This window comes from Trachypithecus francoisi, unplaced genomic scaffold (assembly GCF_009764315.1).
Source record: "Trachypithecus francoisi isolate TF-2019V2 unplaced genomic scaffold, Tfra_2.0 Lachesis_group2, whole genome shotgun sequence".
In the NCBI taxonomy this organism is placed as follows: Eukaryota; Metazoa; Chordata; class Mammalia; order Primates; family Cercopithecidae; genus Trachypithecus; species Trachypithecus francoisi.
The window spans coordinates 176,302,989-176,315,677 of NW_022681465.1; the positions used below are offsets into that span (position 1 = coordinate 176,302,989).

Below are 12,689 nucleotides of genomic sequence, written 5' to 3' on the forward strand. Positions count from 1 at the left end.
CGACACCAAAAGTGAACCCTAATATTAACTGGGGTCTTCAGTGATAATTACATAGGTTCTTCTATTGTGACAAACATATCACTCTAATGGGGGATATTGATAATTGGATAGGCTATGCATGCATAGGGGAAAGGAATATATGGGACATCTCTATACCTTCCTATCAATTTTACTGTTAACCTAACACTGCTCTAAAAAATAAAGTCTATTTTTTTTAATAAATAAGTTTTGGTCATTCCATTAAAAATGACTTCCATAACAACCAATTATGTCAATACAATGTTTGCAATTCTTTATAGTATTAGGCGAAGTCAAGAGACTGGCTTCTACAGCTGAACACCTATAAAAGGCATACAGAAAGGGAAAAGCCAAAATGTACTTAAAAATTAAGCTCTGTCTTCAGCTGTAACTAATATTAAGGTCTTTCTGCTTAAGGGTACAATGTATATTCCTGAGTATAACTTGATTTAAGGCTATAAAAATTATGTGTGAGGTGTGTATAAATGTTGTAGAAAAATTATCAAAAATAATCAAGACCGCATATGTGTAAGTGAGAGGAGGGAGCCAGGAGGGGGCATCAGTGGGTGTCAAGCCTTCCGGGTAATAATCACAAGGGACGTACCCATAGCTCTGGGCTACACTGACCTGTGAATCTGCACTTAGTATTTCTACTTCTCCTACTGACTCAATATATAACCTAGGCAAGTCACGCGATCTCCCTGTACTTCTTTATGTGATTCTACTCAAAGGGTAATTGGCTGTTTCACAGGGAACTATACTTTAATCTGCACTTTACTGCACTGTCAGAAAGGTGAATAAAGTGGCAGAATCCTTCCATGAATTTCTATTTCAAAGAAAATAAAATTCTGGGGCCAAGCACGGTGGCTCACATCTGTAATCCCAGCACGCAGGGAGGCTGAGGCGGATGGATTGTTTGTGCTCAGTTTGAGACCAGCCTGAGCAACATAGTGAGAACCTGTCTCTACAAAAATAAAATGAAATAAAAACTAGCCAGGACTGGTGGCACTCAAGTCCCAGCTACTCAGGAGGCTGAGGTGGATGGATCACTTGAGCCCAGGAGGTGGAGGTTGCAGTGAGCCAAGATCACACCACTGCATTCCAGTGTGGGCAACAGGGTAAGATCATATCTCCAAAAATAATTCTGTTTTCAACTCCACTTATAATTTGGCAAGAAACAGAAAAAAAGCACTGTAATTTCATGTACTGTTTGGGTAAAATATTAATACAATGACATTGTGCAAAGTAATAAATGTCGTCCTAGGTGTTAATGTCTTACTAAGTCTTCAAAGCACACTACTACCAAATGGATGCTGAATGAATGAAATGAATTTTACAGTCTCTTCCAAAACTCAAAATTCTATGATTGTAATGTAGGCTATGCAAAATTTGATAAGGCAACCCCACATTAAAAAATGCCAAAAGGGTTTACTTTAGAATAAATAAAACATTTATGTGACAGAAACACTAAACTTTCTTGATTATATACTTCTGATATAAATTACTGAAAATCTGTAAGGAGAAAATACTCACAAAGTTGTTATTTGTATGTAAGCACACATTGAAAGAGAGAAATACAGTTATAGCAATGCTCCTAAGCTTAATTTAGTAAATCATACATCACATTAAAATATCCATTTTTTTAAGGTTTTGTTCAGTGTCTTCTTGATAAATTTGAAAATTAGTAATATGATGTCCTTTATATATAAAGATGAAGATTTACATTTAGAATATACTATATTAGCTATTTTTCCAGTCATCATATAGACTGTGAAAAGCCATTCATACATATATTTAGTATTTCTGTGACTAACGGCAAAAGGGATGTTTGAATTTAAGTATGTACTGCGCACAGCCTTAAATAATAAACATTTTTCTTTTCCTTTAAAAAAAAAAAAAAGCACCAGTAAAACATCAACTCCATAATCCTGACTCTTTAATATCATGTGATAATAATCTACATTAACAAAAGCAAGAATCACAGAGTTAACAGATTTGGCTATTAGGTTTTTTTTTAAAAAAACATATTTATTTTTCCATAAATTATTGGGGTAGAGGTGGTATTTGGTTACATGAGTAAGCTCTTTAGTGGAGATTTGTGAAATTTTGGTACACCCATCACCCAAGCAGTATACACTGCATATTTGTAGTCTTTTATCCCTCACCGCATCCCCCTTCACCCCAAGTCCTCAAAGTCCACTGTATCATTCTAATGCCTCTGTGTCCTCATAGTTTAGCACCCACAAAACAGTGAGAACACACAATGGTTGGTTTTCCATTCTTGAGTTATTTCACTTAGAATAATAGTCTCCAATCTCATCCAGGTCACTGAAAATGCTGTTAATTCATTCCTTTTTATGACCGAGTAGTATTCCATCATACACACACACACACACACACACACACACACATATATATATACCAGTTTCTTTATCCACTCGTTGGTTGATAGGCATTTGGGTTGGTTCCATGACTTTGCAATTGTGAATTGTGCTGCTATAAACATGTGTGTGTGCAAGTGTCTTTTTCAAATAATGATTTCTTTTCCTCTGAGTAGATACCCAGTAGTGGGACTGCTGGATCAAATGGTAATTCTGCTTTTAATTCTTAAGGAATCTCCACACTGTTTTCCACAGTGGCTGTACTGGCTTACATTCCCACCAGCAGTGTAGAAGTGTTCCCTGATCACTGCATCCACGCCAACATCTACTGTTCACTGATTTTCTGATTATGGCTGTTCTTGCGGGAGTAAGGTTGTATTGCATTGTGGTTTTCATTTGTATTTCCCTGATCATTAGTGATGTTGAGCATTTTTGCATATGTTTGTTGGCCATTTGTTTTATCTTCTTTTGAGAGTTGTCTATCATGTCTTTAGTCCACTTTTTGATGGGATTGTTTTTTTCTTATTGATTTGAGTTTCATTGTAGATACTGGGTATTAGTCCTTTGTCAGAGGTGTAGACTGTGAAGATTTTCTCCCACTCTGTGGGTTGTCTGTTTACTCTGCTGACTGTTCCTTTTGCCATGCAAAAGCTCTTTAGTTTAATTAGGTCCCAGCTGTTTATCTTTGTTTTTATTGCATTTGCTTCTGGGTTCCTGGTCATGAAATTCTTGCCTAGGCCAATGTTTAGAAGGGTTTTCCAATGTTATCTTCTAGAATTTTTATAGTGTCAGGTCTAAATCCTTAATCCATCTTGAGTTGATTTTTGTATAAGGGGAGGGATAAGGATCCAGTTTCATTCTGCTACATGTGGCTAGCCAATTATCCCAGCACCATTTGTTTAAAAGGGTGTCCTTTCCCCCACTTTATGTTTTTTGTTTGCTTTGTCAAAGATAAGTTGGCTGTAAGTATTTGGGTTTATTTCTGGGTTCTCTATTCTGTTCCATTGGTCTGTGTGCCTATTTTTATACCAGTACCATGCTGTTTTGGTGACTATGGCCTTATAGTATAGTTTGAAATCAGGTAGTATGATGCCTCCAGATTTGTTCTTTTTGTTTAATCTTGCTTTGGCTATGAGGGCTCTGTTTTGGTTCCATATGAATGTTAGAATTGTTTTTTCTAATTCTGTGAAGAATGCTGCTGGGATTTTGATGGAGATTCTGTTGAATCTGTAGATTGCTTTTGGTAGTATGGTCATTTCTACAATATTGATTCTGCCCAACCATGAGCATGGGATGTGTTTCCATTTGTTTGTGTCATCCCTGATTTCTTTCAGTAGTGTTTTGTAATTTTTCTTGTAGAGGTCTTTGACTCCTCGGTTAGGTATATTCCTAAGTATTTTATTTATTTATTTGTTATTGTAAAAGGGGTTGAGTTCTTGATTTGATTCTCTGCTTGGTCGCTGTTGGTGTATAGAGTACCTACTGATTTCTGTACATTAATCTTGTATCCGGAAACTTTGCTGAATTCTTTTATCAGTTCTAGGAGCTTTCTGGAGGAGTTCTTAGGGTTTTCAAGGTAAACAATCATATCGTCAAACACTGATGGTCTGAATTCCTCTTTACCAATTTGGATGCTCTTTATTTCTTTCTCTTGTCTGATTGCTCTGGCCAGGACTCCCAGTACTATACTGAAAAGGAGTGGTGAGAGTAGATATCCTTGTCTTGTTCCAGTTCTCAGAGGAAATGCTTTCAACTTTTCCCCATTCAGTATTATGTGGGCTGTGGGTTTGTCACAGATGACTTTTATTATATTATGGTACGTCCCTTGTATGCTGATTTTGCTGAGAGTTTTAACTGTAAAATTGCTGGATTTTGCTGAATGCTTTTTCTGCATTTATGGAGATAATCGTGTGATTTTTGTCTTTAATTCTGTTTACATGGTGAATCACATTTACTGACTTGTGTATGTTAAGCCATACCTGCATCCCTGGTATGAAAACCACTTGATCATAGTGGATTATCTTTTCAAATGTTGTTGGATTTGGTTAGCTGGTATTTTGTAAAGGATTTTAGCATCTGTGTTCATCAAGGATATCGGTCTGTAGTTTTCTTTTTTGGTTATGTCCTTTCCTGGTTTTGGTATTAGGGTGATGCCAGCTTCATAGAATTAATTAGGAAGGGCTCCTTCTTTATCTTGTGGAATAGTGTCAAAAGGATAGGTACCAATTCTTTGAATGTCTGGTAGAATTCTGCTGTGAATCCATCTGGTCCTGGACTTTTTTTGTTGGTAATTTTTTAACTTACCATTTCAATCTCGCTGCCTGTTATTGGTCTGTTCAGGGAATCCAATTCTTCCTGATGTAAGCAGCTAAGAGCTGTATCTTTCCAGAAATTTCTCCATCTCATCTTGGTTTTCTAGTTTATGTGCATAAACGTGTTCAAAATAGCCTTGAATGATCTTTTGTAGTTCAGGGGTGTCAGCTGTTAATATCTCCTGTTTTGTTTCTTAGTGAGGTTATTTGGATTTTCTCTCTTCTTTTCTTGGTTAAGTTTGCTAATGGTCTATCAGTTTTATTTATCTTTTCAAAGAACCAGCTTTTTGTTTCATGTGCCTTTTGTACTGCTTGTGTTTCAATTTCACTTAGTTCTGCTCTGATCTTGGTTATTTCCTTTCTTTTGCTGAGTTGGGGTTTGGTTTGTTCTTGTTTCTCTAGTTCCTTGAGGTGTGACCTTGGAATGTTAGTTTGTGCTCTTTCAGTCTTTTTGATTTAGGCATTTAGGGCAATGAACTTTGCTCTTCGCACTGCCTTTGCTGTATCCCAGAGGTTTTGATAGGTCATGTCATTATTGTCATTCAGTTCAAAGAATTTCTTAATTTCCATCTTGATTTCGTTTTTACCCAATGCTCATTCAGGAGCAAGTTATTTAATTTCCATGTATTTGCATCATTTTTTAAGGTTCCTTTTGGAGTCAATTTCCAGTTTTATTTCACTGTGGTCTGAGAGAGTGGCTTGATATAATTTCAATTTTCTTAAATTTATTAAGGCTCATTTTATGGCCTCAATCATATGGTCTATCTTGGAGAAAGTTCCATGCACTGTTGAACAGAATGCATATTCTGTGGTTGTTGGATAAAATGTTCCGTATGTATCTGCTAAGTCTATTTGTTCCAAGGTATAGTTTAAATTCATTGTTTCTTTGTTGACTTTCTGTCTTGATGACCTGTCTAGTGCCGTCAGTGGAGTACTGAAGTCCTCCACTATTATTGTGTTGCTGTCTATCTCATTTCTTAGGTCTATTAGTAATTGTTTTATATATTTGGGAGCTCCAGTGTTAGGTGCATATGTTTAGGATTGTGATATTTTCCTGTTGGACAAGGCCTTTTACCAGTATATAATGTGTCGTTAACTGCTGTTGCTTTAAAGTTTGCTTTGTCTGATGTAAGAATAGCTTCCCGTTTGCTTTTGGTGTCCATTTGCATGAAATGCCTTTTTCCACCCCTTTACTTTCAGTTTATGTGAGTCCTTATGTGTTAGGTGAGTCTCCTGAAGGCAGCAGATAGTTTGTTGAGAGTTCTTATCCATTCTGTGGTTCTGCATCTTTTAGGTGGAACATTTAGGCCATTTACATTCTATGTCAGTATTGATATGTGAGGTACCATTGCATTCATCGTGCTCTTTGTTGCCTGCGTACTTTGTTTTTTTGTTTTTGCTTTTTAATGTGTATTTTTGTTTTATAGGTCCTGTGTGATTTATTCTTTAAAGTGGTTCTGTTTTAACGTGTTTCCAGAATTTGTTTCCAGATTTAGGTCTCTTTTTAGCAATTCTTGTAGTGGTGGCTTGGTAATGTGAATTCTCTCAGCATTTGTTTTTCTGAAAAAGACTATCTTTCCTTCATATATGATGCTTAGTTTCGCTGTATATAAAATTCTTGGCTAATTGTTTTGTGTGAGGAGGCTGAAGATAGGGCCCCAATCCCTTCTAGCTTATAGGGTTTCTGCTGAGAAATCTGCTGTTAATCCGACAGGGTTTCCTTTATAAGTTAGTTACCTGGTGCTTCTGTCACACAGCTCTTAAGATTCTTTCTTTCGTCTTAACTTTGGATAACCTGATGACAGTGTGTCACGATCTTTCTGTGATGAATTTCCCAGGTGTTCTTTGTGCTTCTTGTATTTGGACGTCTACGTTTCTAGCAAGGCTGGGGAAGTTTTCCCGGATTATTCCATCAAATATGCTTTCCAAGCTTTCAGAATTATCTTCTTCCTCAGGAACACCGATTATTCTTAGGTTTGGTTGTTTAACGTAATCCCAGACTTTTTGGAAACTTTGTTCATATTTTCTTTTTTCTTTGTCTTTGTTGGATTGGATTAATTTGAAGACCTTGTCTTTGAGCTCTGAATTTCTTTCTTATAATTGTTCAATTCTATTGCTGAGACTTTCCGGAGCATTTTGCATTTCTACAAGTTTGTACAAAGTTTCCAAAATTTTTGATTGTTTTTTCTTTAAAGTATCTATTTCCTTGAATATTTCTCCCTTCACTTCTTGTATTGTATTTTGGATTTCCTTGCATTGGGCTTCACTTTTCTCTGGTGCCTCCCTGATTACCTAAATAACTCACCTCCTGAATTCTTCTTCAGGAAAACCAGGGATTTCTTCTTGGTTTGGATCCATTGCTGGTGAACTAGTGTGATTTTGGGGGGGGCGTGTTAAAGAGCCTTGTTTTGTCATATTACCAGAGCTGGTTTTCTGCTTCCTTCTCATTTAGGTAGACTCTGTCAGAGGGATGGTCTAGGGCTGAAGGCTGTTGTTCAGATTCTCTTGTCCCACGGGGTGTTCCCTCGATGTAGTACTCTCTCCATTTTCCTATGGACGTGGTTTCCTGTGAGTCGAACTGCAGTGATTACTGTCTTCTGGGTCTAGCCACCCAGCAAGTCTACCCAGCTCCTGGCTGGTACTGGGGGTTGTCTGCACAATATCACATCCTGTGATGTGAACCATCTATGGGTCTCTTCTCCGTGGATACCAGCGCCTATTCCAGTGGAGGTAGCGGGGGAGGGGGGACTGGGGGGTAGGGTGTTGCAATGGACTCCATGAGGGTTCTTAGCTTTGGTGGTTTAATGCTCTATTTTAGTACTGGTTGACCTCCTGCCAAGAGGTGGCGTTTTCCAGAGACCATCAGCTATAGTTGTATGGAGCGGGACCAGCGGTAGACAGGAGCTTAGAACTCCCAAGATTATATACCCTTTGTCTTCCGCTACTAGGGTGGGTAGGGAAGGACCATGGCGGGGAGGGGCAGGGCTAGGTATGTCTGAGCTCAGACTCTCCTTGGGTGGGTCATTGCTGCGGTTGCTGTTGGGGAAGGGGGTGAGATTCCCAGGTCACTAGAGCTGTGTACCTAGGAGGATTATGGATGCCTCTGCTGAGTCATGCAGGTTGTCAGGGAAATGGGGGAAAGCTGGCAGTCACAGGCGTCACCCAGCTCTTATGCAAACCAAAGGGCCAGTCTCACTCCCACAGAGCCCCCCAACAGCCCAAAGTCTGTTTCGAGGTGGTGGGCGAGACAGCCTTGAAAACTTGCCCCAGGCTATCTGCCTCCCAGCTGTAAAAGAAAAGGGCTTGGTTCCCTCACCTGCGGAGTGTGCACACCAGATTTGTGTCCTCCCCTGAGTTCTGGCCAGGAGGCTTCTCACCCTGTTCAAATTGTTACAAAGTTCAGCTAGAGATTTCCTTCTCTCTGTGGAGTTTTATCCCCTGCTCCCCTGGCCATTATCCTGATGGATCCCTGTGGTGTCAGGCAGGAATGGCCTTGCTAGGGGACCCAGCGAGCTCCAGGCCTTTCTGCTTCCTTCACCCCTGTATTTCGTTCAGTTCTCCAAATGGACTCAGCTCGAATTAAGGTCAGAAACTTCTCCCACAAAAAGACCTTCAGCTTCTCCAGTGGAGGTGTGTGTTTGGGAGAAGAGGGTCTCCCTTTCCCACCTCCGCAGTTGGGGCACTTGCAGTATTTGGGGTGTCTCCTGGGTCCTGCAGGAGCAGTCTGCTTCCTTCAGAGGGTCTGTGGGTCCTCCGGGATTGCTGGTTTGTTCTTGTAGTCAATCTGGAGCTAAAATTCACAATGCAAGCCACCACACGCTGCTCTGTCCAGAGCTGCAATCTAGTCCTGCCTCCCATCTGCCATGATCTGGCAAGAGCAAGTTTTTTAATATAGAAAGTAATATTACAGCTCTGTGTGTCTAAGATTATTTATCCACAAACTTATTCTCCTTGATAACAGTGGCAAGTGGTAAATATCTTTTTCAAATATGTATCAATTATTCTAAATTCTCTGAATATGAATAGCTTTTAAAATGTTCATCTGTACTGTACGTTATTAATAAAAACAAGGACAATAGACTGACTTGCCCACCATCTATGTGGCTATGTACATTTATCCTGGCATATCTGTGTAGCTTTCATTGAGATCGGTTTTCGTAACGCACAGTCTCAAATTAAGGGGAATTCTTTGCTTATTATAACATTTCCTAATATTGACTCAATCAGCCTACCACTCTAAAGGGCCACAAGTTATGACAGGACTTTTAAAGTGAAGTGCTAAGTATCTGAATACAAAAACAAAGTGAAAATGCTTGAAATTTTATTCATAGCTTAATTAGTCCAAGTTGAGCAGACTCCCTAAGCAAGCCATAAGATCATGACGCAACTTTGTACGGCAGTTAGCAGCCCCTGCGAATACACTTTATTCTGATAGAATCTACTTTGACTGTTTATTTTTACACAGATTCTGACCCTCACTTACTTAACTGGCTGCCCCTCACAAGAACAACTATACATGATTTTTAACACACACACAGGCACATCTCATTGAAAAATGCATTACATTACAAAAATATACTTTAAGTTGAAAAAAATTTAAACCAATTTCCCCACAGAACTAATGTTATGAGCAGTAGTTAGACTTCCAGACTAGTTTATAAAATTTAATGTGAGATTTTATTTAATGTGTTATTAGTTGAACAACAGAACACTTTTGACCTCTTAATTCTAGCTAGCTGGGGACCATCAGGAACAGGAGTAGCAAAAGGGCAGTGTTTATTAGTATCATTAATAGTACCGGTGGTAATAATATCAGCCGCCATAATAATATTATGGAACACCCACCATGTCTAAGGATTGTAATAAATGCTTTACCTAGTTGATTTCATTTAATTTCCATAATTACTCTATGAGATAGGTATTATTATTTTCATTTTACAGGTTAAAAAATGGGCTTTTGAAAAACTAAGTGACTTGACTAAGGTCACATAGATTAGAAGTGGTAGGGTCCCAAGACTCACACTTAGGTCCACATAACTTCTCAAGTCCATGCCATCTACCACTTTCCTACACTGCCAGGCTTCAAAATACCCACCTTCCTTCCCACGGCCAAAATTCTCAATCCTTCAATAAAAGTGATCCCAGCTACATAATAGGAGAAACATTCTGATCTAATTTACATTGGATATAAATGACTCAATCTTGCCAGAAGTAGTGTTTTCATCTAAAAAAGAAGGCAAGTGAACCCAACTGAATTCAATTACGGTATATTAGGCAGTGAAACAAAAGGAAGGAGAGCACTTTCAATGGGAAACTTAAGCCCTACTTAAGAAGACATCTGTACTTGTCTGAGTGCATCTTTTCTTTTTCAGAAATACCACTACGCCATTCAGTGTGATACTGAGAGACCCATCAATCATGTGGCCTTCCTTACACAAACCCTAGTAGTCATGAGAACCAAGCAGGCCCAGTACATTTTTCCCCCTGCAAATTACTAATCACCATTGGGGAAAACAACAGTCGGCCATACTTACTTGAACTGCAGAACTGTAAGAACGATACACATGTGCACATAGGCAGTCCATGGAGAAGCCCTGTCAGAGAATAAAGCCAACACAGAGGAAAGCAAAACCGAAGAATGCAGAAACAAAACTGTGTGGTGCTGGAACCCCTGGATTCTGCCATGGCTGAGGCTTGTTTCAATGTAGCTGTTTGAGCCAATCAGTTTCCTATATTTGATTACGTTAATCTGTGTTAGGTCTCTGGTGCCAGCACTCAAAAGAGCCCTCACTTAGAAGACTCTTGAGGTCGTGTTTTCTAGGCAGTGCTTTTGGAATTTCTTTTCTTTACCCATTTCAACACCCACAGATATGGTACAAGCAAGAAGGAAAATGAAGAAAATTTCAATTTCAGATCAGGAATGACAAGTAAATGCTAAATACAGGCATTTATGAATGGTGTTGGGAAAGTTAAAGAAAGTATTGATAAAATATTTGCCTACTTAGAATATATACCAAAATCTGGAAATAGCCTGCTTCTGTCATCCATAAACTCGTATTTTCACTCACGTTTGACAGAAAAATCACAATATTATAATGTCAAAACTGTAGAGAGTTATATAAGGCAACGGGGTGTAAAATGTAGCAAAGTGCTTATTATAAATAGAATATTTAGTTCTAGCAAATTTGGTAATATGTTTGACTTTTAAAAATACATATTTTACATGACTTAAATATTCACTTAAAGTGTTTGTTTCCCAACTTGTACTCTATCAATTTAAATTATCCTGAAAGTAAACATGTAGCTATCTCAAAGTTTTATAGAACTTAAGGTCTGAGTTTTCATTCTTATCTTTCAGGATTAGTATTTCAGCTTAAAGTTATTAGTTACTTTCCTTGTCAATAATATTTCAGGTACAAAAGTTATATGTAACTAAAATATAAATAAGAGGTATTCCTCAAAATATGGTATCAATACTTTACGATTCCAACTCAAGATGATTTAGCATTTATATTCCAAAGAAACAGAGAACCCTTGGTTGCCAATGACAGAAAATCTAACCCAAACTGGCGTAGGCAAAAAGGCAGTGTAATGGGTCATGTAACTGAAACTGTAGGATTGGAAATCATTTTAGAAATAGCTGGGTATTTATCAAACTATAAACTATGGTAGCAATTTCTGTACATATGTGTACGACTTAGTTGTATTTAAATGCACATAAAATTATTTTGTATATAAATAGAATTCCACAACATAAATACACTGTCACTATTATCTGTCCCTCCATATATTAATCATATATTTTAGCTGCATATTTAACTTTCAAACAGTTCCTAATTATAAAAGTTTCATAACATTTTCTAGTAGGTATATATTTAGGCCTCAAAATATACCACCAGGACTCAGTTTCTCTCCCTCCATCCTCTCAGTTCTACTTTCTGATATCTTGGTCTTCTCAGCTCCATGTGATGTGTGAGGCTGTGGTGCTTGAAGCTGCAACAGCTATCGTTCAGTGGAGGTATCCTGATATATACTCATCCAATCTCAACCAATCACTGTGTTGAAGGAGATAAAGCGTGCTGACTGCCTAGGCATAGGTCACATACATCATCTCTGAGTTGGTGGAAATAGCCTTACTCTAACAGCAGGAAAGGGAAAGATTCTTCAAAGAAAAATCAAGGGATGTTTTTCAGAAGGTCAGGAGTACATGCCTAGCACAAATTATTTCCTCTCATAATAAAGATAATATTAATAAACAGTAACAAATAAAAACATGCTTTAAGTTGTTTTCATCTTGCTAAAATATATGAACAATTTCTTGAAGATAACACTGTTCATTAGATTTTCACTACTGTTTTCTTCTGATGCCATAACTTAAATGATGTAAACTTTTATTTCCTCTTTCTTAAATTCCCTTTACAGTGTTAACTGAAATTTAGGGTTTTGGCAGCTGTGGCTATAAAAAAGTAGTAACATATTTCCAAACAGCTAGGGATTAAGATCCTAGCTTTTTCCAAGAGAATTGTACTAGTCCAGTTGTTGGTCACAAAGAATGGAAGTGATTTCTGGTTAAGTTAAGCAGGAAAGAATTCAGATGTCACACAAAATGACGAAGCTGAAGAACAGACATGGGAAAGAAGATGGCACTAAAGAAGGTTAGGAAGCCAGAACTGCAACCAAAATCATGCCGGAAACAAAGACAGCCTAGGAAGCCTCTGCTGAGAATATGGCACCACCACCACCGCTGGAACCAGTATCTCCACTGGTATGAGACACTGGATGCTGCTCTAGCCACTGGAGGCTGAGGTGGGAGGACTGCTTGAGCCCAGGAATTGGAAACCACTAGAAGAATAAAGTCTAAACTGTCCCTACTTCTTTTTGAGACGGAGTCTCGCTCTGTTTCCCGGGCTGGAGTGCAGTGGCCGGATCTCAGCTCACTGCAAGCTCCGCCTGCCGGGTTCACACCATTCTCCTGCCT

General features: G+C 38.4%; 1 protein-coding gene across 6 annotated transcripts in view; it reads right to left on the reverse strand.

Moving 5' to 3' along the window:
* Positions 1-12,689, reverse strand: part of COMMD10 (COMM domain containing 10) — a 233,015-nt gene that overhangs the window by 90,857 nt on the left and 129,469 nt on the right. For 2 of the 6 annotated variants that reach the window (XR_004430124.1, XR_004430126.1), the window contains one exon: positions 10,896-12,582. The exons of 3 other annotated variants lie outside the window; for them this stretch is intronic. The gene's annotated coding sequence lies outside the window, so the exon portion shown is untranslated. Of the gene's footprint in view, positions 1-10,895; positions 12,583-12,689 lie in introns of those variants that run through there. One more of the 6 variants, XR_004430125.1, reaches the window with a different exon arrangement.